The sequence below is a fragment of the Anolis sagrei genome, chromosome 10, assembly GCF_037176765.1.
Source record: "Anolis sagrei isolate rAnoSag1 chromosome 10, rAnoSag1.mat, whole genome shotgun sequence".
Lineage (NCBI taxonomy): Eukaryota > Metazoa > Chordata > Lepidosauria > Squamata > Dactyloidae > Anolis > Anolis sagrei.
In genome coordinates this window covers 10,591,818-10,619,654 of record NC_090030.1, presented here as the reverse complement: position 1 = coordinate 10,619,654, position 27,837 = coordinate 10,591,818, and the positions used below count along the sequence as shown (strand labels likewise).

At 45.7% G+C, this 27,837-nt stretch overlaps 1 protein-coding gene across 1 annotated transcript in view; it reads left to right on the top strand.

The window, feature by feature from the left end:
- The first annotated feature begins 7,055 nt into the window (after positions 1 to 7,055).
- The window catches only part of BCORL1 (BCL6 corepressor like 1), a 63,317-nt gene continuing 42,535 nt past the window's right edge, over positions 7,056 to 27,837 (top strand). Inside the window, exon 1 of the mRNA XM_060756338.2 lies at positions 7,056 to 7,190. The gene's annotated coding sequence lies outside the window, so the exon portion shown is untranslated. The remainder of the gene's footprint in view (positions 7,191 to 27,837) is intronic.

Sequence of the window (27,837 nt, the reverse complement as noted above, 5' to 3'; positions counted from 1 at the left end):
ACTATCTCTGAGGATGCTTGCCATAGATGCAGGCGAAACGTCAGGAGAGAATGCCTCTAGACCATGGCCATATAGCCTGAAAAAACCTACAACAACCCAGTGATTCCGGCCATGAAAGCCTTTGACAATACAATATAATGTTCGTTTGTGGGATTAACATAACTCAAAAACCGCTGGACTAATTGACACCAAATTTGAACAGAATACGCCTAACAACCCAATGAGTGACCATCACTCAAAAAAATTGAATTTATCATTTGGGACTTGTAGTTGCTGGGCATTCTGTAGTTGCAAAGAGCATTCTGAACTCCACCAATGATGGAATTGAACCAGACATGGCACACGGGACCCCTATGACCAACAGAAAGCACTAGAAGGGTTTGGTGGGCACTGACCTTGAGTTATGGAGTTGTAGTTCACCTACATCCAGAGAGCACTTTGGATTCAAACAGTGATGGATCTGAACCAGACTTGGCATGAATATTCCATATGCCCAAATATCAACACAGACGGAGGTTAGGGGAAATAGACCTTGGCATTTGGGAGTTGTAGTTACTGGGATTTATAGTTCTCCTACAATCAAAGAGCATTCTGAACCCCACGAATGACAGAATTGGGGCAAACTTCCCACACAGAACCCCCATGACCAACAGAAAATACTTAAGGCCATCCAGTCCAACTCCCTTCACCAGGGCAAGAAAACGTAATCAAAGCCCTCCTGACAAAGAGCCATCCAGCCATAGATATAGATAGATTTGATTCACACACAGGGAGATATATATTATCATAGATTTGAAAGGGACCCCTAAAGAAGGACAGTTATATGTTAAATATTCCAGAGTAGGCAAACCAAACAATCTCAATATCAACCCTGCAAAGAAACAGCAAGAAATGCTGTCTACCCAACAATCATAAAGAAATTACATAGATTAGAAACCAACACTTTCTCATTACTTTATTTTCCAGATCACCTGATTGGGCCACAGCAATGCGTGGCAGGGGACAGCTAGTAATAAAGATACTGAAGAGTGTTGGGCCCATGAATGAACTTTGTGAATCCAGCTTCATAGGAAGCAATGGCCCAGTGCTGTCCCATGTCTCCTGACCTCATGTTTACCTGACCCCAGGTATCATAGAATCATAGAATCAAAGAGTTGGAAGAGACCTCATGGGCCATCCAGTCCAACCCCCTGCCAAGAAGCAGGAATATTGCATTCAAATCACCCCTGACAAATGGCCATCCAGCCTCTGCTTAAAAGCTTCCAAAGAAGGAGCCTCCACCACACTCCGGGGCAGAGAGTTCCACTGCTGAACGGCTCTCACAGTCAGGAAGTTCTTCCTAATGTTCAGATGGAATCTCCTCTCTTGTAGTTTGAAGCCATTGTTCCGCGTCCTAGTCTCCAAGGAAGCAGAAAACAAGCTTGCTCCCTCCTCCCTGTGGCTTCCTCTCACATATTTATACATGGCTATCATATCTCCTCTCAGCCTTCTCTTCTTCAGGCTAAACATGCCCAGTTCCCTAAGCCACTCCTCATAGGGTTTGTTCTCCAGACCCTTGATCATTTTAGTCGCCCTCCTCTGGACACATTCCAGCTTGTCAATATCTCTCTTGAATTGTGGTGCCCAGAATTGGACACAATATTCCAGGTGTGGTCTAACCAAAGCAGAATAGAGGGGTAGCATTACTTCCTTAGATCTAGACACTATGCTCCTATTGATGCAGGCCAAAATCCCATTGGCTTTTTTTGCCGCCACATCACATTGTTGGCTCATGTTTAACTTGTTGTCCACGAGGACTCCAAGATCTTTTTCACACGTACTGCTCTCGAGCCAGGCATTGTCCCCCATTCTGTATCTTTGCATTTCATTTTTTCTGCCAAAGTGGAGTATCTTGCATTTGTCACTGTTGAACTTCATTTTGTTAGTTTTCGCCATTCATCTCTCTAATCTGTCAAGATCGTTTTGAATTCTGCTCCTGTCCTCTGGACTATTGGCTATCCCTCCCAATTTGGTGTCATCTGCAAACTTGATGATCATGCCTTCTAGCCCTTCATCTAAGTCGTTAATAAAGATGTTGAACAGGACCGGACCCAGGACGGAACCCTGCGGCACTCCACTTGTCACTTCTTTCCAAGATGAAGAGGAAGCATTAGTGAGCACTCTCTGTGTTCGTTCACTTAACCAATTACAGATCCACCTCACCGTAGTTTTGCCTAGCCCACATTGGACTAGTTTCCTTGCCAGAAGAATAGTTAGAAACATTCCTGATGACAAATCCGCCTTCTCAAGGCTTGCTAAATGCACCGATACGCCTTTTCTTGGACCCACGTCAACTCTGCAAAAGGTGGCTGACACATTGGGGCAAAATTGGTGGTGTTTAGGAACCTTTGGCCAAATGTCTTTGTCACCCAACATTGAATGAAAGGGTCTCATTTGGGGCCGAGACCTCATGTTGTGGAGACCACCAAACATAAAATTATTTTCGTTGCTATTTCATAATTGTAATTTTGCTACTATTATGAATCGTAATGCAAATATCTGATATGCAGGATGGATTTTCATTCACTGGACCAAATTTGGCACAAATGCCCGATATGCCCAAATTTGAATACTGGTGGGGTTGTGGGGGGTTGATTTTGTCATTTGGAGTTGTAGTTGCTGGGATTTATAGTTCACCTACAATCAAAGAGCATTCTGAACACCAACAATGGAACTGAACCAAACTTGGCACACAGAACTCCCAACAGAAAACACTGGAAGGGTTTGGTGGGCATTGTCCTTGAGTTTTGAAGTTATAGTTCACCACCATCAAGAGAGGACTGTGGACTCAAACAATGATGGATCTGGACCAAACTTGGCACAAATACTCAATATGCCCAAATGTCAACACTGGTGGATTTTTGGGGAAAATAAACCTTGACATTTGGGAGTTGTAGTTACTGGGATTTATAGTTCACCTACAATCAGATAGCATTCTGAACTCCACCAACGATGGAATTGAACCAAACTTGGCACACAGAACTCCCATAACCAACAGAAAAGACTGGAAGTGTTTGGAAGACATTAACCTTGACTTTTGAAGTTGTAGTTCACCTACATCCAAAGAGCACTGTGGACTCAAACAATGATGGATCTGGACCAAACTTATTATTTATTTACTATATTTGTATACCGCCCTTCTCAGCCCTTAGGCGACTCATGAATCCCAAATATTCCCAAATGTGAACACTGGTGGAGTTTGGAGAAAACAGACCTTGACATTTGGGAATTGTAGTTGCCGGGATTTATAGTTCACCTACAATCAAAGAGCATTCTGAAGTCCACCAGCAATGGAATTCAACCAAACTTGGCACACAGAACTCCCATGACCAACAGAAAGTACTGGATAAATTTGAAGGACATTGACCTTGAGTTTTGGAGTTGTAGTTCACCTATAGCCAGAGAGCACTGTGGACTCAAACAATGATAGATCTGGACCAAACCTGCTACGAGTACTCAATATTCCCAAATGTGAACACTGGTGGAGTTTGGGGAAAACAGACCTTGACATTTGGGAATTGTAGTTGCTGAGATTTATAGTTCACCTACAATCAAAGAGCATTCTGAACTCCACCAACGATAGAATTGGTCCAAACTTGGCACACAGAACTCCCATGACCAGCAGAAAATACTGGAAGGGTTTGGAGGACATTGATCTTGAGTTTCGGAGATGTAGTTCACCTACATGCAGAGAGGACTGTGGACTGAAATAATGATGGATCTGGAACATACTTGGCAGGAATACTCAATATTCCCAAATGTGAACACTGGTGGAGTTTGGGGAAAATAGACCACGACATTTGAGAGACATAGTTGCTGGGATTTATAGGGGTCGCAGCATGAAGAAAGTTGAGTAACACTGATCTAAAATCACACAAATACTGATAACAAATCAATCTTTGCATGGCTTGGTAAACAAGCTGATTTTTATGAAGTCCAGCTGAAGCATTTTCTGCAGAGTCCATTGTAAACACCGCACAACAGATTCATGCAAATGTCTAAAACGACCACGAAGTGATGCTCGGAAAACTTTTAACTGTTAACCATTTTTGCAGACCCCAACACTGAGATCAAGGGACCCTATTTAGGGCTGGGAAAGGAGAAGAAGAGCAGGAAGTTCAGGCGAAAAGGAATCCCTGCAGGCAATCCTAGCAATTCAGTTCTTGTGGGTTTTTTCGGGCTATATGGCCATGTTCTAGAGGCATTTCTCCTGACGTTTCGCCTGCATCTATGGCAAGCATCCTCAGAGGTGAGGTCCTAGCAATTATTTGTCTTTCCTCATTCAATTCTTACCATCTGCACCACATTTTGACGTTGTTTGGTCGCTTGTGCCCTGGTTTCATGGTGAAATTTGGGAGGATATATTGCACTATGGTTCTGTTTTAAGTGTTAGAGCAGCATTTCTCAACCTGGGGGTCGGGACCCCTGGGGTGGGCACAAGGGGGTTTCAGAGGGGTCGCCAAAGACCATCAGAAAACACAGTATTTTCTGTTGGTCATGGGGGTTCTGTGTGGGAAGTTTGCCCAATTCTGTCATTGGTGGGGTTCAGAATGCTCTTTGATTGTAGGTGAACTATAAATCCCAGTAACTACAAATCCCAAATCTCAAGGTCTATTTTCCCCAAATTTCATCTGTGTTCACATTTGGGCATATTGAGTATTTATGCCAGGTTTGCTCCAGATCCATCATTGTTTGAGTCCACAGTGCTCTCTGGATGTGGTGAACTACAACTCCCAAACTTAAGGTCAATGCCCACCAAACCCTTCCAGTATTTTCTGTTGGTCATGGGAGTTCTGTGATCCAAGTTTGGTTCAATTCCATCGTTGGTGGAGTTCAGAATACTCTTTGATTGTAGGTGAACCATAAATCCCAGTAACTACAAATCCCAAATGTCAAGGTCTATTTTCCCCAAACTTCATCTGTGTTCACATTTGGGCATATTGAGTATTTATGCCAGGTTTGGTCCAGATCCATCATTGTTTGAGTCCACAGTGCTCTATGGATGTGGTGAACTACAACTCCCAAACTTAAGGTCAATGCCCACAAACTGTTCCAGTATTTTCTATTGGTCGTGGGAGTTCTGTGAAGCAAGTTTGGTTCAATTCCATCATTGGTGGAGTTCAGAATACTCTTTGATTGTAGGTGAACTATAAATCCCAGCAACTACAACTTCCCAAATGACAAAATAAATCTCCCCAACCCCACCAGTATTCAGATTTGGCCGTATTGAGTATTTGTGTCAAATTTGGTCCAGTGAATGACCAAATGAAAATACATCCTGCATATCAGATATTTACATCATAACAGTAGCAAAGTTGTAGTTACGAAGTAGCAACAACAATCATTTTATGTTTGGGGGTCACCACAACATGAGGAACTGTATTAAGGGGTTGCGGCATTAGGAAGGTTGAGAATCGCTGTGCTAGAACTCTCTGGCTCAGATGTCTGTCCCAGGCTGTTGCCATGGCAGTTAAAGTAGGATCGTAGCAGTATGAAGGACCGTATGGCAGTCCTATTCGCTGCTTGCTCTCCGTTGTGTAGAGGCAGCCCGTTCTGAATCATAGGATCCTAGAGTTGGAAGAGACCCCAAGGATCATCCAGTCCAACTCCCTGCTGGGCAGGAAGGCACCATCCAAGCCCTCCTGATAGATGGCCATCCAGCCTCTGCTAAAAAATCCTCCAAAGGAAGAGATTTCATGGTATTGCCGGAGTCCGATTCAGTGGCTGCTTTGCTCAGGTTCAGCTCAAGGAATGAAGTCTGTGTTTTGCTCTTTCCCTTAAGGGAGAATGAAGCGATGTTTGGCACCCTGTGTACTACTTGGGAGCTGAAGTTTCACAAGGTCTGGAGTCTTGCCTGCCCAAGAGTGTTGTTGCCTTGCCAAACTACAACTTCCAGGGTTCTATAGCATTGAGCCAAATGGAAAGAATGAAGTGATGTTTGGCACCCTTTGTACTGCCTGGGAACTGTAGTTTCACAGAGTCTGAAGCCTTTCCTGCCAAAGAGTGCTGGAGCCTCCGGAAACTACAACTCCCAGGGTTCTACAGTACTGAGACTTGGCAGTTCAAGGGTGCAAAATGAAGGGATGTTTGGCACCCTTTGTACATTGCCTGGGAGCTGTAGTTTCACAAGGTCAGGAGCCTTGCCTACCAAAGAGTGTTGTTGCCTCGCCAAACTACAACTTCCAGGGTTCTATAGCATTGAGCCAAATGGGCAGAATGAAGGGATGTTTGGCACCCTTTGTACTGCCCGGGAGCTGTAGTTTCACAAGTTCCAGAGCCTAACCTGCCAAAGAGTGCTGTTGCCTCGCCAAACTACAACTTCTAGGGTTCTATAGCATTGAGCAAAATGGGCAGAATGAAGGGATGCTTGCCACCTTGTTTATTGCCTGGGACCTGTAGTTTCACAAGGTCGGGAGCCTTTCCTGCCCAAGAGTGTTGTTGCCTCGCCAAACTAAAACTTCCAGGGTTCTATAGCATTGAGCCAAATGGGCAGAATGAATTGATGCATGGCACCTTGTTTATTGCCTGGGAGCTGTAGTTTCACAAGGTCCTGAGCCTTCCTTGCCAAAGAGTGCTGTTGCCTCGCCAAACTACAACTTCCAGGGTTCTATAGCATTGAGCCAAAGGGCAGAATGAATTGATGCATGGCACCTTGTTTATTGCCTGGGAGCTGTAGTTTCACAAGGTCCTGAGCCTTCCTTGCCAAAGAGTGCTGTTGCCTCGCCAAACTACAACTTCCAGGGTTCTATAGCATTGAGCCAAATGGGAGGAATGAATTGATGCTTGGCACCCTTTGTACTGCCTGGGAACTGTAGTTTCACAAGGTCCGGAGCCTGCCAAAGAGTGCTGTTGCCTCGCCCATCCCGAATTCTGTCGCCTTGGCAGGATGCATGGGCGTTTGCCTGCCTGCCTGCTTGGCTGCCTCCCCCGGAGCGTCCCCGCTGCAGGATCCTGGGATGTGTAGTCCTGGGCCGGGCCCGATCTCCCATGATCCTCGCTCGGCTCCGCCTCCCGGCCCGCCTCGCCTCGCCTCGCTCTCTCCTTCTCTCTCCGCCCGGGAGGGATGCCGCGGAAGGAGAAGCAGCCCCTCGCAGCCCTTTCCCCGTGAACGCGTCCCGACGTGCGCCCAGAGACACGTGTCTGCGCCAGAGGTGAGTTCCAAGGGAGGGAAGGAAGCCAAGGTCCCGCCTCCGGCTTCCCTGCCCTTGGAGGACATTGCCCGCGTGCTTCTCGCCCTTCTTGTTGTTGTTGTTGTTGTTGTTGTTGTTTTGGAGGATGATGAGGATGATGATGAGGATGCAACTTTGTAGAAGTTTCTTTGGCGGACGGGAAACAACACTTGACGCTGTTTCCCCGTCTCCGCTGCAGCCTTAACGCGGTTTGACGCCGCTTGAAACTCATTTGGACTCCTGGGAGTTGCAGTTTGGCAAGACCCGTAAACCTGGGATTTGTAGTTTGGCAAGACCCTTAAAAAGGACTCCGTCTCTTCGTGTTACTTCCCGGAAATGGTTAGGAATAAACAGCATGGCCCCGAAAGGAAACAAACAAACATAAAGTTGTATCTACACTGTAAATTTAATGCAGTTTAATACCACTTTGAATGCCCTAGCTCAAGGCTGTGGAATAGTGGGATTTCTCAATGGCAGAGGGTGACTAAATGGAGCAATTAGGGGTGCATCTACACTGTAGGTTTAACGCAGTTTGATATCACTTTGACTGCCAATAGTGGGATTTCTAGTTTGGTGAGGCACTAATGCTGAGTGGCAGAGAAGATCAGTTTGACTAAATAGAACAATTGGGAGTGTATCTACACTGTAGGTTTAATGCAGTTTGATACCACGTTGACTGCCAATGGAATCGTGGGATTTCTAGTTTGGTGAGGCACTAGTGCTCAGTGGCAGAGAAGGTCTGTATGAGGGTGAGTAAATAGAACAATTAGGAATGCATCTACATTGTAGGTTTGATGCAGTTTGATGCCACTCTGACTACTGATGGAATAGTGGGATTTCTAGTTTGGTGAGGCACTAATGCTGAGTGGCAGAGAAGATCTTTATGATGGTGAGTAAATAGAACAATTGGGAGTGTATCCACACTGTAAGTTTAATGCAGTTTGATACCACTTTGACTGTTGATGGAATAGTGGGATTTCTAGTTTGGTGAGGCACCAGCACTCCATGGCAGAGAAGGTTTGTATGAGAGTTACTAAATAGAGCAATTAGGAGTGCATCTACACTGGAGGTTTAATGCAGTTTGATACCACTTTGACTGCCTCGGCTCAAGGCTATGGAATAGAGGGATTTCTAGTTTGGTGAGGCACTAATGCTGAGTGGCAGAGACAATGTTTATGATGGTGAGTAAATAGAACAATTGGCAGTGCATCTATATTGTAAGTTTAATGCAGTTTGATAACACTTTGACGATGGAATAGTGGGATTTCTAGTTTGGCAAGGGACCTGCATTCAGTAACAGAGAAGGTCTTTATGAGGGTGACTAAATAGAATAATTGGGAGTGCATCTACACTGTAGGTTTGAAGCAGTTTGATGCCACTTTGACTACTGATGGAATAGTGGGATTTCTAGTTTGGTGAGGCACGAATGCTCAGTGACACAGAAAGTTTGTATGAGGGTGAGTAAATAGAACAATTGGGAGTGTATCTACACTGTAGGTTTAATGCAGTTTGATAACACTTTGACTGCCAATGAAACAGTGGGACTTCTAGTTTGCCAAGGCACCAACGCTTAGTGGTAGAGAAAGTCTATATGAGAGTGACTAAATAAAGCATCTACACTGGAAGTGTGATGCAGTTTGATACCACTTTGACTGCTGATGGAATAGTGGGATTTCTAGTTTGGTGAGGCAGCAGCGCAGAGAAGGTCTGTATGGGGGTGACTACACTGAATAATAAGGAGTGCATCTACACTGTAGGTTTAATGCAGTTTGATACCACTTTGATGGAATAGTGGGGTTTGTTGTTTTGCGAGGAAAGGGGAAAGGCCACCGTAAAACCACAACTCCCTGATTCCGTAAGTGGTGTCAAACTGCATGAATTCCACAATGTGGATGCCCCCAAAGGAGTGTCTTACGTGAGCTTTGCTAGGGAATCAACCCATCAGAATAAGATCGGTCTAGAGACAAACTCCTCCCACTGAAATACACCTTCCATGTATTCTTCTACTATTCATTACAATGCGTTCTATCAGAACATGGCCTCGTGAGGACGCGCGCATAGCTTTTTTCCAGGCTTGTGAAAATAACTTTGTAGTTTCTTTCTTTTGGCAAAGCAAAACTTAGTTGTCAACTAATCTGTTGTCACTTTTCTATGGCTTTCCTGGCCAGAACCACTGGATTGTTGTGTGAGTTTTTCGCGCTGTATGGCCATGTTCCAGAAGCATTCTCTCCTGACATTTCGCCCACACCTATGAGTTTTGAGGTCTGTTGGAAACTAGGCAAGTGGGGTTATATATCTGTGGAATAATGTCCAGGGTAGGAGAAATAACTCTTCTCTGCTTGAGGAAGATGTGAATGTTGCAATTAGTCACCTTGATTAGCATTTAGTAACCTTGCAGCTTCAAAGCCTGGCTGGTTACTGCCTTGGAGAATCCTTTGTTGGGAGGTGTTTGAGTCTTGTCTTCTATTCCCCCAGGCAACAACAAGCCAGGCTGGGGGGATTCCAGACAAGAATCAATCAGGGCCAGCTAACACCTGTCAACAAAGTATATCTCGAGGCAGCAACCGGACAGGCTTTGAAGCTGCAAGGCCAGTCATTCTAAACAAGCTGACCAATTGCAACATTGTTGAAAGCTTTCATGGCTGGAATCACTGGGTTGTTGTAGGTTTTTCGGGCTGCATTGCCATGTTCTAGAAGCATTCTCTCCTGACGTTTCGCCTGCATACATGGCAGGCATCCTCAGAGCTTGTGAGGTCTGTTGGAAACTAGGCAAGTGGGGTTTATATATCTGTGGGATAATGTCCAGGGTGGGAGAAAGAACTCTTGTCCGCTTTTGGCGTGTGCGAATGTTGCAATTGGCCACCTAGGTTTTTCGGGCTGTCTGGCCATGTTCCAGAAGCATTGTCTCCTGACGTTTCGCCTGCATATATGGTAGGCATCCTCAGAGCTTGTGAGGTCTGTTGGAAACTAGGCAAGTGGGGTTTATATATCTGTGGGATAATGTCCAGGGTGGGAGAAAGAACTCTTGTCCGCTTTTGGCGTGTGTGAATGTTGCAATTGGCCACCTAGGTTTTTCGGGCTGTCTGGCCATGTTCCAGAAGCATTGTCTCCTGACGTTTCGCCTGCATATATGGCAGGCATCCTCGGGTTTGCTGGAAACTAAGAAAATTGGGTATATATTTTCCACAGATATATAAACCTCACTGGCTGAGTTTCCAACAGACCTCACAACCTCTGAGGATGACTGCCATAGATGTGGGCGAAACGTCAGAAGAGAGTTCTTCTGGAACATGGCCAGACAGTCTGGAAAACTCACAGCAACCTAGTACATGTACTTTGTTTTGAAGCCAACCATTTAGTTCTTAATTTTTGGATAGTGTTTTAAAGATCTGTGTTATTTATGGTCAAAAAGTGAGCACATTACCTAGTTTGCTGCACCAAAGTCGTATGGATATTCAATTCTGTAAACAGAAGTACGTACAAGTTGTTGGACTCCCAATCCCAGCATCTTTCCCCATGAGTTAGGGCTGATGGGAGTTGGATCAGGCCACATGTTCCCGTCCTTTGCAGACACACCTTGGAGTGGCTTCCATTCAATTTAGTGTCGCTTGCTTGGAGGCGTGTTTACGACATCTTTTGAGTGAATCAGCCTGGATTTGCATTGTAAAAGCCCTTCTCTTTTCCCCTTCCCTTCCGGCAGTCGACTTATTGTATTCCCACCCAGACCTAATTACTTAAACAACAACAAAACAACACAACTGCTATACAATTAATCAAAACAACAAGGTAGAATGCCCACTATATTAAACACAGTATGGTATGAACATTAAGCTACTAGCTTAGATATATATCCAAAGCCATCTTGGTGAGTGTCTATCTGTCAGTCTCGTGATTGATTGATTGGATTCAGATCTGCTGTCGTATCATGTCAGGAGTGACTTGAGAAACTGCAAGTCGCTTCTGGTGTGAGAGAATTGGCCACCTGCAAGGACGTTGCCCAGCGGATGTCTGGATGTTTTACCATCCTTCTGCGAGGTTTTCTCATGTCCCTGCATGGGGAGCTGGAGCTGACAGAGGGAGCTCACCCACGCTCTCCATGGATTCAAACCTCCAACCTGTCTGTCTTCAGTTCTGCCTGCACATTGCGCCACTGGGCTCCGTGGCAATCTATATAAATAAAAATGTAATGTTCGTTTGTGGGATTAGCGTAACTGAAAAACCACTGGGCGAATTGACACCAAATTTGGTCACAACTCAAGGAGTGACCATTACTCAAAAAATTTGGTTTTGTCATTTGGGAGTTGTAGTTGCTAGGATTTATAGTTCACCTACAATCAAAGCACATTCTGAACTCAACCAATGATGGAGCTGAACCAAACTTGGCCCACAGGACTCCCATGACCAACAGAAAACACTAGAAGAGTTTGGTGAGCATTGACCTTGAGTTTGGGAGTTGTAGTTCACCAACATCCAGAGAGCACTGTGGACTCAAACAATGATGGATCTGGACCAAACCCTACATGAATACTCAATATGTTCAAATGTGAACACTGGTGGAGTTTGGGGAAAATAGAATCTTGACATTTGGGAGTTGTAGTTGCTGGGATTTATAGTTCACCTACAATCACAGAGCATTCTGAATCCCACCAACGACAGAATTGGGGCAAACCTCCCACACAGAACCCCTCTGTGGGCCATAGCAACGCGTGGCAGGGGACGGCTAGTCTATATAAATAAAAATGTAATGTTTGTTTGTGGGATTAACATAACTAAAAAACCACTGGATGAATTGACACCAAATTTGGACACAATACAGCCAACAATCCAGTGTATGTCCTCCACTAAAAAAAATTGATTTTGTCATTGGGGAGTTGTAGTTTCTGGGATTTATAGTACACCTACAATCAAAGAGCATTCTGAACTCCACCAATGATTGAATTGAACCAATCTTGGGACACAGAACTCCCATGACCAACAGAAAACACTAGAAGAGTTTGGTGGACATTGACCTTGAGTTTGGGAGTTGTAGTTCACCAACATCCAGAGACCACTGTGGACTCAGACAAGGATAGAGATGGACCAAACTTGGAATGAATATTCCATATGCCCAAATATGAACACAGATGGAGGTTGGTGGAAATAGACCTTGACATTTGGGAATTGTAGTTACCGGGATTTATAGTTCACCTACAATCAAAGAGCATTCCAAACCCCACGAATAACAGAATTGGGGCAAACTTCCCTCACAGAACCCCCATGACCAGCAGAAAATACTTAAGGCCATCCAGTCCAACCCCCTTCACCTGGACAAGAAAACGTAAACAAAGCCTTCCTGACAAAGAGCCATCCAGCCATAGATATAGATAGATATGATTCAAACACACACATAGATATAGTATCATAGATCTGAAAGGGACCCCTAAAGAAGGAGAATGATATGTTGTATATCCCAGAGTAGGCAAATCAGACAATCTCCACTTTGACACTGACAAAGAAACAGCAAGAAATACTGTTTACCCACAAGCATAAAGACATTACATATATTAGAAACCAACACTTTCTCATTGCTTTATTTTGCAAATACCCAGACTGGGCCACAGCAATGCGTGGCAGGGGATGGCTTGTGTGTGTGTGTGTGTGTGTGTGTATATATATATATATATATATATATATATATATGCATCCATACACACACAAAACACATATACACAGACTGGGCCACAGCAACGCGTGGCAGTGAACAGCTAGTCTATATAAATAAAAATGTAATGTTCGTTTGTGGGATTAACACAACTCAAAAACCACTAGACGGATTGACACCAAATTTGGACACAAGGCACCTGCCAGGCCAACGAGTGACCACCACTCATAAAAACACAGCAGAAGGGACTTAAAAAGCCAAAAAATAAAAAATATATTACAAAGCATGTGCAAAACCGCATATATACCCATATACACAAATATATACACACACAAAACACATATACACAGACTGAGCCACAGCAATGAGTGGCAGGGGACGGCTAGTTCATAATATGATGGAACCGAGCTTAACTGAAAGCAAAGCAACCAAATATTAGAACAGAGTTAAATTGAAACGATAATTTGAAATGTCTTAGGAAGGAAAGGAAAGCAGCCACATAATAAATAAAGGGACTTTTTTTTTTTTTAGCAAAATGCAATAGCGAGGAGTCCAGAAACCCTCTTCTCTGGGATTATGGGAATTGTAGTTTTATAAGGTCTTTGGCCAACAAAAAGTCCCATAATTCCAGAGCATTGAGCCGCAGTGGTTAATGTTCTCAGGCCTTCCTTTCTTCAATGTACAGAATTCTCTTATCTGTGCTGGTCATTGTTTTCTATTGGAACGCAGAATCAACACTGGCATTCAAAGCAAAAAGAATTCAAGAGAGATGTTACAGAGAAGCACTGCACTTAATGTGTTGTCGAAGGATTTCATGGCCAGTGGGTTGCTGTGAGTTTTCCAGGCTGTCTGGCCATGTTCCAGAAGCATTCTCTCCTGACGTTTCGCCCACATCTATAGCAGGCATCCTCAGAGGTTGTGAGGTGTGTTGGAAACTAGGCAAGTGGGGTTTATATACCTGTGGAATGTCCTGGGTGGGAGAATTAACTCTTGTCTGTTTGTGTGAATGTTGCAATTGGCACTGAATGGCCTTGCAACTTCAAAGCCTAGCTGCTTCCTGTCGAGGGAATCCTTTGCTAGGAGGTCTTAGCTGGCCCTGATTGTTTCCTGACTGGAAACAAACCTCCTAACATCTCCCAATAAAGGATTATCCCAGGGAGGAAGCAGCCAAGCTATGAAGCTGCAAGGCCATTCAGTTCTAAACAAGGTGGCCAATTGCAACATTTACACTTGCCTCCAAAAAAGAAGAGTTCTTTCACCCCCACTGGACATCTATATAAATAAAAATGTAATGTTCATTTGTGGGATTAACATAACTCAAAAACTACTGGACGAAGTGACACCAAATTTGGACACAATACACGTATCAGGCCAACGAGTGACCATCACTCATAACAACACTGAAAAACGCAGCAGACAAGACTTAAAAAGCCAAAAAAATTAAAAATACACTACAATGCATGCACATAACCACATTGTTCCCCTTGACATTAAGTCCAGTGGTGTCCGACTCGGGGGTGTGGGTGGGGTGTTGGTGCTCATGTCCATTTCTAAGCCCAAGAGCTGGCGTTGTCCGTAGACACCTCCAAAGTCATGTGGCCGGCATGAATGCATGGAGCACCGTTACCTTCCCACTGGAGAAGTACCTTTTGATCTACTCACATTTGCATTTTTTTGAATTGCTAGGCTGGCAGAAGCTGGGGCTAACAGTGGGAGCTCATGCCACTCCCCGGATTCGAACCTGCGACCTTTCGGTTAGCAAGTTTAACAGTTCAGCAGTTTAACCCACTGCGCCACTGGGGGCTTCGGCATAACCACATGTGTATTTATGCATAAACACATGCACACAAATATATGCACAAACATATATACATATACACACACACAAAACACATATACACAGACTGGGCGACAGCAATGCGTGGCAGGGGACAGCTAGTCTATATAAATAAAAATGTAATGTTCGTTTGTGGGATTAACATAACACAAAAACTACTGGACGAACTGACACCAAATTTGGACACAAGACACCTCTCAGGCCAACGAGTGACCACCACTCATAAAAACACTGAGAAACATAGCAGAAGGGACTTAAAAAGCCAAAAAAAAATTACATTACAATGCATGCGCAAAACCACATATACACACAAACACACACATATATATATACACACATATACACAGACTGGGCCACAGCAACGGGTGGCAGGAGACGGCTAGCTGTTTCATAGGTATGCAAACCTCCCTTGACTAGTTTCCAGCAGACCTCTGAGGATGCCTGCCATAGATGTGGGCGAAACGTCAGGAGAGAATGCTTCTGGAACATGGCCTGACAGCCCGGAAAACTCACAGCAACCCACTGCATTTAATGCCACGTTGGAAACAACACCTAAAATAGTGCTGTTATGACGGCATCCTCAGAGGTTGAGGGGTCTGTTGGAAACTGGGCAAGTGGGGTTTATATATCTGTGGAATAATGTCCAGGGTGGGAGAAAGAACTCTTGTCTGCTGGAGGCAAGTGTGAATGTTGCAATTGGCCAGCTTGATTAGCATTGGATAGCCTTGCAGCATCAAAGCCTGGCTGCTTCCTGCCTGGGGGAATCCTTTGTTGGAAGGCCTTGACTGATTCTTGTCTGGAATTCCCCTATTTTTAGAGTGTTGCTCTTTATTTTTTCCAAGACTTTCGTTTTTTTTTTAATACTGGTAGCCAGATTGTGTTCATTTTCTTGGTTTCCTCCTTTCTGTTGAAATTGACCACATGCTTGTGTATTTCAATGGCTTCTCTGTGTAGTCTGACATGGTGGTTGTGAGAGTGGTCCAGCATTTCTGTGTTCTCCAATAATATGCTGTGTCCAGGTTGGTTCATCCAGTGCTCTGCTATGGCTGAATTCTCAGGTTCAATTTGTCTGCAGTGCCTTTCATGATTGTGTCTGGGCAAAGGACTTCCCTGGGCAGGAAGCAGCCAGGCTTTGAAGCTACAAGGCTATCCAATGCTGGCTAATTGCAACATTCACACTTGCCTCCAACAGACAAAAGAGTTCTTTCACCCACCCTGGACATCATTCCTGGACATCATTCCACAGATATATAAACACTCAAAAAACAGGAATTCCAGACAAGAATCAATCAGGGCCAGCTAACACCTCCCAACCAAGGTTTCTCCAGGCAGCAACCAGACAGGCTTGGAAGCTACAAGGCCATTAAGTAGCTTCAAATCCTGGCTGGGTTGCTGCCTGGAGGTATACTTTGTTGACATTGTTAGTTAGTTAGTACATTGGAAATTAGTACATGTGCGTTGTTGAAGGGGACGCCTGGACGATTTGATGTTTTTATCATCCTTATGGGAGGCTTCTCTCATATCCCCGCATGAGGAGCTGGAGCTGATAGAGGGAACTCATCCGCCTCTCCCCGGATTTGAACCTGCGACCTGTCCGTCTTCAGTCCTGCCGGCACAGGGGTTTAACCCACTGCGCCACCAGGGGCTCCAACACTTGATTGATGTAGTTAAGAGATAGATTGGGCAGCTTTTTTTGGGTTTTATAGCTTCGTAGGGACTTGAACGCAAGCTTTCTCCTCCCTGTGCCATGCTGACTCTTGATCTGCTCTCTCGCATTATGTATATTATTTATTGTTCCTTCACCCGGCACCCTATGGTTGGGTTACACTGCAACTCCCATCACCCGTAGCCAATGCTGGCTGAGTGCTTTGAGTGTTGCGTTCTGCACATCTGGAGGCCGGGGAAGGAGGGTCTTTGCAAGGGATCCATTTCCTTTGAAATCTGCTTGCCCCGAGGGGCAGTCATTACTCCCCTCCTTTCATTTGGGGACCCCAGGATGGCTTCCCTAATGAAGGTCTGCTGGCTGGCAGAGTTCCTTTTCATTTCAGAACCAAACACAAAGCACCCCTCTCTTCTAATCCACTATTTCTCAACCTTCCTAATGCCGTGACCCCTTAATACAGTTCCTCATGTGGTGGTGGCCCCCAACCATAACATTATTCTCGTTGCTACTTCATAACTGTAATTTTGCTACTGTTATGAATCATAATGTAAATATCTGACATGCAGGATGTATTTTCATTCACTGGACCACATTTGGCACAAATACCCAATACGCCCAAATTTGAATATTGGTGGGGTTGGGATGGGATTGATTTGGTCATTTGGGAGTTGTAGTTGACCTACAACCAAAGAATATTCTGAACTCCACCAATGATGGAATTGAACCAAATGTATCCACAGAACTCCCATGATGAACAGAAAACACTAGAAGAGTTTGGTGGACATTGATCTTGAGTTTGGGAGTTGTAGTTCACCTACATCCAGAGAGCACTGTGGACTCAAACAATGGTGGATCTGGACCAAACTTGCCATGAATACTCAATATGCCCATATGGTGGAGTCTGGGGAAAGTAGACCTTGACATTTGGGTATTGTAGTTGCTGGGGTTTATAGTTCACTTACAAACAGAGAGCATTCTGAACTGCACCAACAATGGAATCGAACCAAACTTGGTACACAGAACTCCCATGACCAGCAGAAAATACTGGAAGGGTTTGGAGGATATTGACTTTTAGTTTTGGAGTTATAGTTCACCTACATTCAGATAGCACTATGGACTCACACAATGATGGACCAAACTTGGCACGAATACTCAATATGCCCAAATGTGAACATTGGTGGAGTCTGGGGAAAATAAACATTGACATTTGGGAGTGGTAGTTGCTGGGATTTATAGTTCACCTACAATCAAAAAGGATTCTGAACTCCACTAATGATATATTTGGGGCAAACTTGATACACAGAACTCCCATGACTGGATAGGTTTGGTGGGCATAGACTTTGAATTTTGGAGTTGTAGTTCACCTACATCCAAAGAGTACTGTGGACTGAAACAATGATGGATCTGGACCAAACTTGGTACGAATACTCAATATGCCCAAATGTGAACACTGGTGGAGTCTGAGGAAAATAGACCTTGATATTTGGGAGTGGTAATCCTGGGATTTATAGTTCACCTACAATCAAAGAGCATTCTGAACCCCATCAATGATAAATTTGGGCCAAACTTGGTACAACAATGACTGGATGGGTTTGGAGGACACGGACCTTGAATTTTGGAGTTGTAGTTCACCTACATCCAGAGAGCACTGTGTACTCAAACAATGATGGATCTGGACCAAACTTGGCACTAATACACAATATGTCCAAATGTGAACACTGGTGGAGTCTGGAGAAAATAGACCTTAACATTTGGGAGTTTTAGTTGCTGGGATGTATAGTTCACCAAAGGGGGATCCTACAGGACGCAATTCAACCATGGGGACGAGTAAAGATCAGATTAAGGGTGCATCTATCCCTGGCATGGGCAAACGTGGGCCCTCCAGGTGTTTTGGACTTCAACTCATAGAATCATAGAATCAAAGAGTTGGAAGAGACCTCATGGGCCATCCAGTCCAACCCCATTCTGCCAAGAAGCAGGAATATTGCATTCAAATCACCCCTGACAGATGGCCATCCAGCCTCTGTTTAAAAGCTCCCAAAGAAGGAGCCTCCACCACACTCCGGGGCAGAGAGTTCCACTGCTGAACGGCTCTCACAGTCAGGAAGTTCTTCCACATGTTCAGATGGAATCTCCTCTCCCACAACAGCCTCAGGCCCAGGAATTGTGGGAGTTGAAGTCCAAAACACCTGGAGGGCCCAAGTTTGCCCATGCCTGATCTACACAGTAGAGTTAACATTGTTTGACACTGCTATGGCTCAGTTTTGCCTTTGCACTTTGGAGGTTTCCTTTGGCTGGGGCTCTCTGGAGGTTTGCCGAGAAGGAGTGCTCCGTATCATCCCAGAAACCACGTTCGTTTGGTGCCCTGCGAAGCAGACTCAACGGGAGTTCGCCTTCTTTAAGAGCCTTAAAAGGGCGCTGCTGGACCCCACTCCTGAGGCCTATCCAGCGCAGCCTTCCCTTTCACCCTCCTCGTCGTCGTCGTCGTCGTCTCCAAATGGCTCCGCATGGGAAGTCTGCAAAGAGGACAAGAGGGCAATGGCAACTTCCTGTTTGTATTCGCTCGCAGTTGCAACTCAGACTCAAGGGCTACAGCTATCTTGAGCTGCAGCATCTCTATCTCCGATCTTCCTTTAATGCTCCCCATTCCAGGCAGCAGCGTTTCTCTTCGGGACCGTATGACAGAGGGCTCCCCTTTTATCTTTCCCGACCTCTGGCCATCCGGCACCATTGAGGGCAAAAGAGAAAAGCCTTTCTCTGCCCGTTCGCAGTTGTATCGTGCCTCCACCGATCTGAGCAAATACGTGGACGTTTCCTAAGTTTCCCTTGAATATTTTAGTTGCGCTCTTCGAATTGGTAATGTCCTTTTTTCCAGTTGCGGTGACCAGAACGGCATGGCATCTCGATGTGGATTGACACCTCCCTTTTGTTCGTTTCGGACGCAGGAGACAGTTGTGTCTGCGTCTTGTTTTCCAAACCATTCTCTCAAGGCGGTGCCGTTTTCGCACAGCCGCCGTCCTCCTTTGAAGGGCTGTCGGTCCATCTGTGCATCACTCGAGAGGTGCAGCGCATGCCTCCCTTCGCAACACGATATATAAGACGATACGTTTGGGCAACGTCCTTGCAGACGGCCAATTCTCTCACGCCAGAAGATGATACCAGGCGTCGGTTTGGTCAAGTAGCTTTCCTGCCGTCTAGTTACAGTCTGTCCACACATGCGAGCTGTCAATCAGGGTTGTTGTAGGTTTTTTCGGGCTATATGGCCATGTTCTAGAGCCATGATGGCGAACCTATGACACATGTGTCAGCACTGACACGTGTAGCCATTTTCGATGACACACAACCGCATGTGGCCGCATACAGAGAAGATGGGGCCGCATCCCAAGAAGGACATTTCATCCTCGGCTCCTACACCAGCATTTTTCTATAATGCCGAGATATATGGCATTATAGAAAAAGCAGGTAACTTAAATAATTAGTTTTTGATTTATTAAATACAGTTATATATTACAATAATATATATTTTTATTTAACTATAAATATCATGAAATTATGGGTTTTTCTCGAAGTGACACCCCACTCGAGTTATGCTTGGTTTTTTGGCGAGTATTGACACACCAAACTCAAAAGATTGCCCATCATTGTTCTAGAGGCATTCTCTCCTGACGTTTCGCCTGTATCTATGGCAAGCATCCTCAGAGGTAGTGAGGTCTGTTGGAACTAGGAAAATAGGTTTATATATCTGTGGAAAGATCAGGGTGGGACAAAGAACTCTTGTCTGCTGGAGCTAGGTGTGAATGTTTCAACTGACCACCTTGGTTAGCATTCGATAGCCTGGCTACCAGTATTTAAAAACTCTAAAATTAAAATAGCAAAACAGCAGAGGGAAAACAATCTGAGACATCTAATCACCTCTCAACAAATGATTGCTCCAGGCACTGCCAGGCTATCAAATGGTCAGTTGAAACATTCGCACCTAACTCCAGCAGGCAAGAGTTCCTTGTCTTTCCACAGATATATAAACCCATTTTCCTAGTTCCAACAGACCTCACTACCTCTGAGGATGCTTGCCATAGATGCAGGCGAAATGTCAGGAGAGAATGCCTCTAGAACATGGCCATATAGCCCGAAAAAAACCAACAACAACCTAGTGATTCCGGCCATGAAAGCCTTCGACAATACATTAAGCTGTCAATCGGTTAAGTCACACATCCTGGTACATAATAATAATAATATTAATAATAATAATAATGCCGATGTCACAATCCCAGGTGACACAGTCCTAGACACTTGGTAAGTGTTCGACTTGTGATTTTGTGATACGAAATCCAGCATATAGGTCTTGTTTGCTGTGACATACCGTGCTTTTGTGTCAATAATAATAATAACAATAATAATCCTGACCTCACGATTGTGTTAAAAAACAAAGTATGGATTGTCAATGTTGCAATCCCAGGTGACAGCAGGATCGCAGAGAAACAACTGGAAAAGCTGACACGATATGAGGATTTAAAGATCGAACTGCAAAGACTCTGGCACAAGTCAGTCAAGGTGGTCCCAGTGGTGATGGGCACACTGGGTGCAGTGCCTAAAGACCTTGGCCTGGACTTAAACACAATCGGCGCTGACAAGATTACCATCTGCCAGCTGCAGAAGGCCACCTTACTGGGATCTGCATGCATTATTCGCTGATATATCACACAGTCCTAGACCCTTGGGAAGTGTCCGACATGTTATCCAATTCAACAGCCAGCAGAGTGTCTGCTGTGGACTCATCTTGTTGTGTTTCTAATAATAATAATAATAATAATAATAATAATAATAATAATAATCTTTATTTATACCCCGCCACCATCTTCCCAAAGGGGACTCGGACCGGCTTACATGAGGCCAAGCCCAGCGATACATTACAGCAACATAAAATATAAACAACAAAATAACATCACAATAAAGAGTGGAAATGAGCTCCCTCTGTCAGCTCCAGCTCCCCATTGCGGGGACATGAGAGAAGCCTCCCACAAGGATGATAAAACATGAAAACATCTGGGCATCCCCATGGCAACGTCCTTGCAGATGGCCAATTCTCTCACACCAGAAACGACTTGCAGTTTCTCAAGTCACTCCTGACACGCTGTCATGGCTTATCCTGATTAATCATGGGAGTTGTCATTTGTAAGACTGTTTGCCAATAATAATAATAACAACAACAACGCCATTTTGAATATGTTTTAATGGATTTTAACAGTGAATGAGCTCTCTCTGTCAGCTCCAACTCCTCATGTGGGGACATGAGAGAAGCCTCCCACAAGGATGATAAAACATCAAAACATCCGGGCGTCCCCTGGATGCAGAATTGCAGACGGCCAATTCTCTCACACCAGAAGCAACTTGCAGTTTCTCAAGTCGTTCCTGACACACAGAAAAAAAATCCTCTTCGTCAAGATGAGATCCTGGATTCCTGACTCTTTCTTACCCTTCACACCACCCACACTGTCTCTCTTCCTTGGCCTCAGCCTCTCAATCCTTCTGCAGGCCCCAACACCGGCTGAGATGCCACGATAGCTTTCCCTTTTTCCTCAAGCTGGAATCTAGCAAGATAACCGCTCTTCTGCTCATTTGTCAGAAGTTTTCTAGGATCTACAGAGACACCTCAGCAAGCAAGAGTCCAAAAGTGGCAGGCTGAAACCCAGAACCTCAACCCATGGCTGATGCCAAATGAGAGACTCCCCCTTGGGCACACAGAAGACTAAGCAACTTGGAAGGTGCTGAACAGACTGCGCTCTGGCACCACAAGATGCAGAGCCAACCTTAAGAAATGGGGCCACAAAGTGGAGTCCACAACATGCGAATGTGGAGAAGAGCAACCACAGACCGCCTATTACAATGCAGTGTGAGCCTTGCCACATGCACAATGGAGGACCTTCTTATAGCAACACCAGAGGCACTCCAAGTGGCCAGCTACTGCTCAAAGGACATTTAATATAATGCAAAGTTTGCAAACTTTGTGGTTTCTTTTGTAGTTGTTTGCTTTTTAAATACATTGCAACTGTACCATTGGTTCGCTCCTGATACGATAATAAGAGCAACTTGAGAAACTTCAATTTGCTTCTGGTGTGAGAGAATTAGCCGTCTGCAAGGACGTTGCCCAGGGAATGCCCAGATGTTGTTACTATCCTTGTGGGAGGCTTCTCTCCTGTCCCTGCATGAAGAGCTGGAGCTGTTAGAGGGAGCTCATCTGCGCTCGCCCCGGATTCAAACCTCCAACCTGTTGGTCTTCAGTCCTGCCGGCACAGGGGTTTAACCCACTGGGGGCTCCTGATACGATAAATAAATAGCTAGAAGTGGGCCACGTGTGGCCATCCAGATCGTATAGAATCGTAGAGTTGGAAGAGACCCCCAAGAGGCCATCCAGTCTCACCCTCTTCCATGCAGGAACACACAATTAATGGAACCGCCGGTGGCGCAATGGGTTAAACCCTTGTGCCAGAAGGGCTGCTGACCGAAAGCGGTTTGAATCTGGGGAGCAGGGTGAGCTCCCATCTGCCAGCTCCAGCTTCGCATGCGGAGACATGAGAGATGCCTCCCACAGGATGGCAAAACATCTGGGCAACGTCCTTGCAGATGGCCAATTCTCTCACGCCAGAATCATAGTTGGAGGAGACCTCATGGGCCATCCATTCCAACCCTCTGCCAAGAAGCAGGAAAATTGCATTCAAAGCACCCCCGACAGATGGCCGTCCAGCCTCTGTTTAAAAGCCTCCAAAGAAGGAGCTGTTTCCTGCCGTCTAGTTGTGGTCTATCTGCACATGGAAGCTCTCAAGCGGTTAAGTCACGCATGCATCCTGGTACTTCGTGTACAGATCGTTTGTGGATTGTGCACGCAGATACGTGTGACTGCAATCCTCATCCTCAAGATGAGATCCCGGATTCCTGACTCTTTCTTACCACTCGAGAGAGAAGGATGCTCACACCGCCCACGCCGTCTCTCTTCCTTGTCCTCACCTCTTCTTGCTCACTCTCTCCATCTTTCTGCAGGCCCTTCTCAACGCCTGCTGAGATGCCGTGGTAGCTTTCCCCTTTTCCTCTGTCTGGAAGCTAGCAAGGGGACCGCTCTTCTGCAGGAGCCGACCGTATACCTTGCAGCCGTGGACAAGCCTACATGGGGACCACCAAACGTAGCAGTATTGCCCAGACACGAATCAAGGAACATGAAAGGCTCTGCAGACTAACTCAACCTGAGAAGTCAGCCATAGCAGAGCACCTGATGAACCAACCTGGACGCAGCATATTATTGGAGAACACAGAAATGCTGGACCACTCTCACAACCACCATGTCAGGCTATGCAGAGAAGCCACTGAAATCCACAAGAAGCATGTGGACAATTTCAACAGAGAGGAGGAAACCATGAAAATGAACAAAATTCTTCTACCACTATTTAAAAAAACGAAAATCAAGACAGTAGATAAAGAACAACAGGGAATTCCAGATAGGGAACAATCATGGCCAGCTTACACCTCCCAACAATGGATCCCCAGGCAGCAAACAACCAGGCTTTGAAGCTGCAGGGCCATTTAATGCTAATCAAGCCTGGCTGGTTGCTGCCTGAGGGGAATTCCAGACAAGAATTAATCAGGGCCAGCTTACACCTCCCAACAATGGATCTCCAGGCAGCAGCCAGCCAGGCTTTGAAGCTGCAGGGACATTCAATGCTAATAAAGCCTGGCTGGTTGGTGCCTGAGGGAATTCCAGACAAGAATCAATCAGGGCCAGCTAAAACCTCCCAACAGTGGATCCCTAGGCAGCAACCAGCCAGGCTTTGAAGCTGCAGGGACATTCAATGCTAATCAAGCCTGGCTGGTTGCTGCCTGAGGGGAATTCCAGACAAGAATTAATCAGGGCCAGCTTACACCTCCCAACAATGGATCTCCAGGAAGCAGCCAGCCAGGCTTTGAAGCTGCAGGGGCATTCAATGCTAATCAAGCCTGGCTGGTTGGTGCCTGAGGGAATTCCAGACAAGAATCAATCAGGGCCAGCTAAAACCTCCCAACAGTGGCTCCCTAGGCAGCAACCAGCCAGGCTTTGAAGCTGCAGGGACATTCAATGCTAATCAAGCCTGGCTGGTTGCTGCCTGAGGGGAATTCCATACAAGAGTCTAATCAGGGCCAGCTAACATCTCTCACAACAAAGGATTCCCCCCCAGGCAGCAACCAGCTAGGCTTTGAAGCTGCAAGGCCATTCAGTGCTAATCAAGCCTGGTTGGTTGCTGCCTGAGGAGAATTCCATACAAGCTGGCCAATTGCAACATTCATACTTGCAGACAACAGACAAAGAGTTCTTTCTCCCATCATGGACATTATTCCACAGATATATAAACCTCCCTTGCCTAGTTTCCAACAGACCATGAGGATGCCTGCCATAGATGTGGGTGAAACGTCAGGAGAGAATGCTTCTGGAACATGGCCAGACAGCCCGGAAAACTTACAGCAACCCAGCTCTTCTGCTTCTTTGTCCTCAGCCAGAAGTGGGCTATGTGCAGCCATCCAGATCGTATAATCGTAGAGTTGGAAGAGACCCCAAGAGGCCATCCAGTCCCACCCTCTTTCCTTCAGGAACACACAATCAGTGCCCTCCTGACAGATGGCCATCCATCTTCTGCTTTATAGCCTCCGGAGCAGGACACCCAGCAGCTTATCCTATTGCTGAGCATCTCTTTCCATCAATGTTCTGGTGGAATTCCCTTTCGTGCAACTGGAATATATTACTCTGTGCCCTAGTCTCCAAACTACAACTTCCATCAGTTCTAGCCTGCGTAGTCAGTGGTAGCAATAATGGGAGGTGTAGTCCATCAATATCTGGAGGGCCATTCGTTGCATAGCAAGGATGTTCTGAACTACAAGGGCCCTAGCAACTGGGCTATAGTGAGCATTGTTGACATTGACAGTATGAAAGTTGGCGAAGGCTTTCATGGCCGGAATCAGTGGGTTGCTGTTTGACCATGTTCCAGAAGCATTCTCTCCTGACGTTTTGCCCACATCTATGGCAGGCATTGTCAGAGATTGTGAGGTGTGTTGGAAACTGGGCAAGTGATGTTTATATATCTGTGGAAGGTCCAGGGTGGGAGAAAGAACTCTTGTTTGTTGGAGGCAAATGTGAATGTTGCAATTGGCCACCTTGATTAGCATCGAATGTCCTTGCAGCTTCAAAGCCTGGCTGTTTCTTGCTGGGGCCATCCTTTTTTAGGAGGTATTAGCTGGCCCTCATTGTTTCCTGTCTGGAAACAATCTTCCTAACACCTCCCAACAAAGGATTCCCCCAGGCAGGAAGCAGCCAGGCTTTGAAGCTGCAAGGCTATTTAATGCCCATCATATTTTGTCCCATAGTCGAACCACCCCTGACCTCCATCCTATAATCTTTCAGGTAGATCAAGCTTTGTGGATCCAGGAAGCCAACCTTGCAATTTTTGCAGCGTCCCACATGTACGTGGTGCAGATGGAAAATAATACGTAGTGGGGAGGAAGAGCCAGTTGGTGGGAGAAAAATATCCTCCTGGGGTGCCAGATGTTGCCGACTGCAACCCTCATCAGCCTCAGCGAGAATAGGCAACAAGGAAGGGTGGTGGGAGTTGCAAGGCATTTTCCCCCTTCTCTTCTTTTCCTCTTTCCTTCCTCCCTCCCTCCTTTCTTCCTCCCTACTCCCTTCCTTCTTCCTCTTACTTCCACCTCCCTTCCTTTCCTCTCTTTCTTCTTCCTCTTTCTTCCCTCCCTCCCTTCTTCCTCTTTCCTTCTTTTTGGCAGAAAAAATGAAATGCAAAGATACAGAATGGGGGACAATGCCTGGCTCGAGAGCAGTACGTGTGAAAAAGATCTTGGAGTCCTCGTGGACAACAAGTTAAACATGAGCCAGGAATGTGATGTGGCGGCAAAAAAAGCCAATGGGATTTTGGCCTGCAACAATAGGAGCATAGTGTCTAGATCTAAGGAAGTCATGCTCCCCATGCTCTATTCTGCTTTGGTTAGACCACACCTGGAATATTGCGTTCTGGGCACCACAATTCAAGAGAGAGATTGACAAGCTGGAATGTGTCCAGAGGAGGGCGACTAAAATGATAAAGGGTCTGGAGAACAAGCCCTATGAGGAGCGGCTTAAGGAGCTGGGCATGTTTAGCCTGAAGAAGAGAAGGCTGAGAGGAGATATGATAGCCATGTATAAATATGTGAGAGGAAGCCACGGGGGGGGGGGGGGGGAGCAAGCTTGTTTTCTGCTTCCCTGGAGACTAGGACGCGGAACAATGGCTTCAAACTACAAGAGAGGAGATTCCATCTGAACACGAGGAAGAACTTCCTGACTGTGAGAGCCGTTCAGCAGTGGAACTCTCTGCCCCGGAGTGTGGTGGAGGCTCCTTCTTTGGAGGCTTTTAAGCAGAGGCTGGATGGCCATCTGTCAGGGGTGATTTGAATGCAATATTCCTGCTTCTTGGCAGGGGGTTGGACTGGATGGCCCATGACGTCTCTTCCAGCTCTTTGATTCTATGATTCTATGACCCGGGGGGGGGGGGGGCGGTGTCAGGCGGAGGCTATTGGGTCGTATGGGGAAGGCCTCGGCCTGATTCCTGGCCTCTTTGGAGAGGGACTGTTTGTTGGTCTGCGTTGAGCTGAAAGGTGGACAGGCTCACACCCTTTCCTTCCTTCTTTTCCCTCTTCTTCCTTTCTCCTTTCCTCCCATCGTCTTTTCTTCTCTTCCATCTCCCATCCTTTTTTCTCCTCCCATGCTTCCCTCCCTCACTTTTTATTCCTCTTCCCTTTCCTTCCTCTCTCCTTCCTCCTTCCTTCCATTCTTTCTCCCATCCTTCCTCCTTCTGTCTTTCCTTCCTTCTTCTCTCCATTTATCCTTCCTTCTTCGTTTCCTTTCTTCTTCCTCCCTTTTACATTTTCTCTTCCCTTCCTATGTTCCTTCCTTCCATTCTCCTTTCTCCCTCCTTCTGTCTTTCCTTCCTTCTTCTCTCCCTTTATCCTTCCTTCTTCGTTTCCTTTCTTCTTCCTCCCTTTTACATTTTCTCTTCCCTTCCTATGTTCCTTCCTTCCATTCTCCTTTCTCCCTCCTTCCTTCCTCCTTCTGTCTTTCCTTCCTCCTTCCTCCCTTTGACATTCTTCCTTTTCTTCCTCTTTCCATTCTTTGTCCAATCCTTCCGTCTTTCCTTCCTTCTTCTCTCCCTTTATCCTTCCTTCTTCCTTTCCTTTCTTCTTCCTCCCTTTTACATTTTCTCTTCCCTTCCTATGTTCCTTCCATTCTCCTTTCTTCCTCCTTCTGTCTTTCCTTCCTTCTTGCTCCCTTCTACATTCTTCCTTTTCTTCCTCTTTCCTTCCTCCTTTTTTCGATTCTCCTTTCCTCCCTTTCTTTGTCTTTCCTTCCTACTTCCTTTCCTTCCTTCTTCCCTCCCTTTGTCTTTCCTTCTTCCTCTTTCTTCTTTTCATTCCTTCATTCATCTCT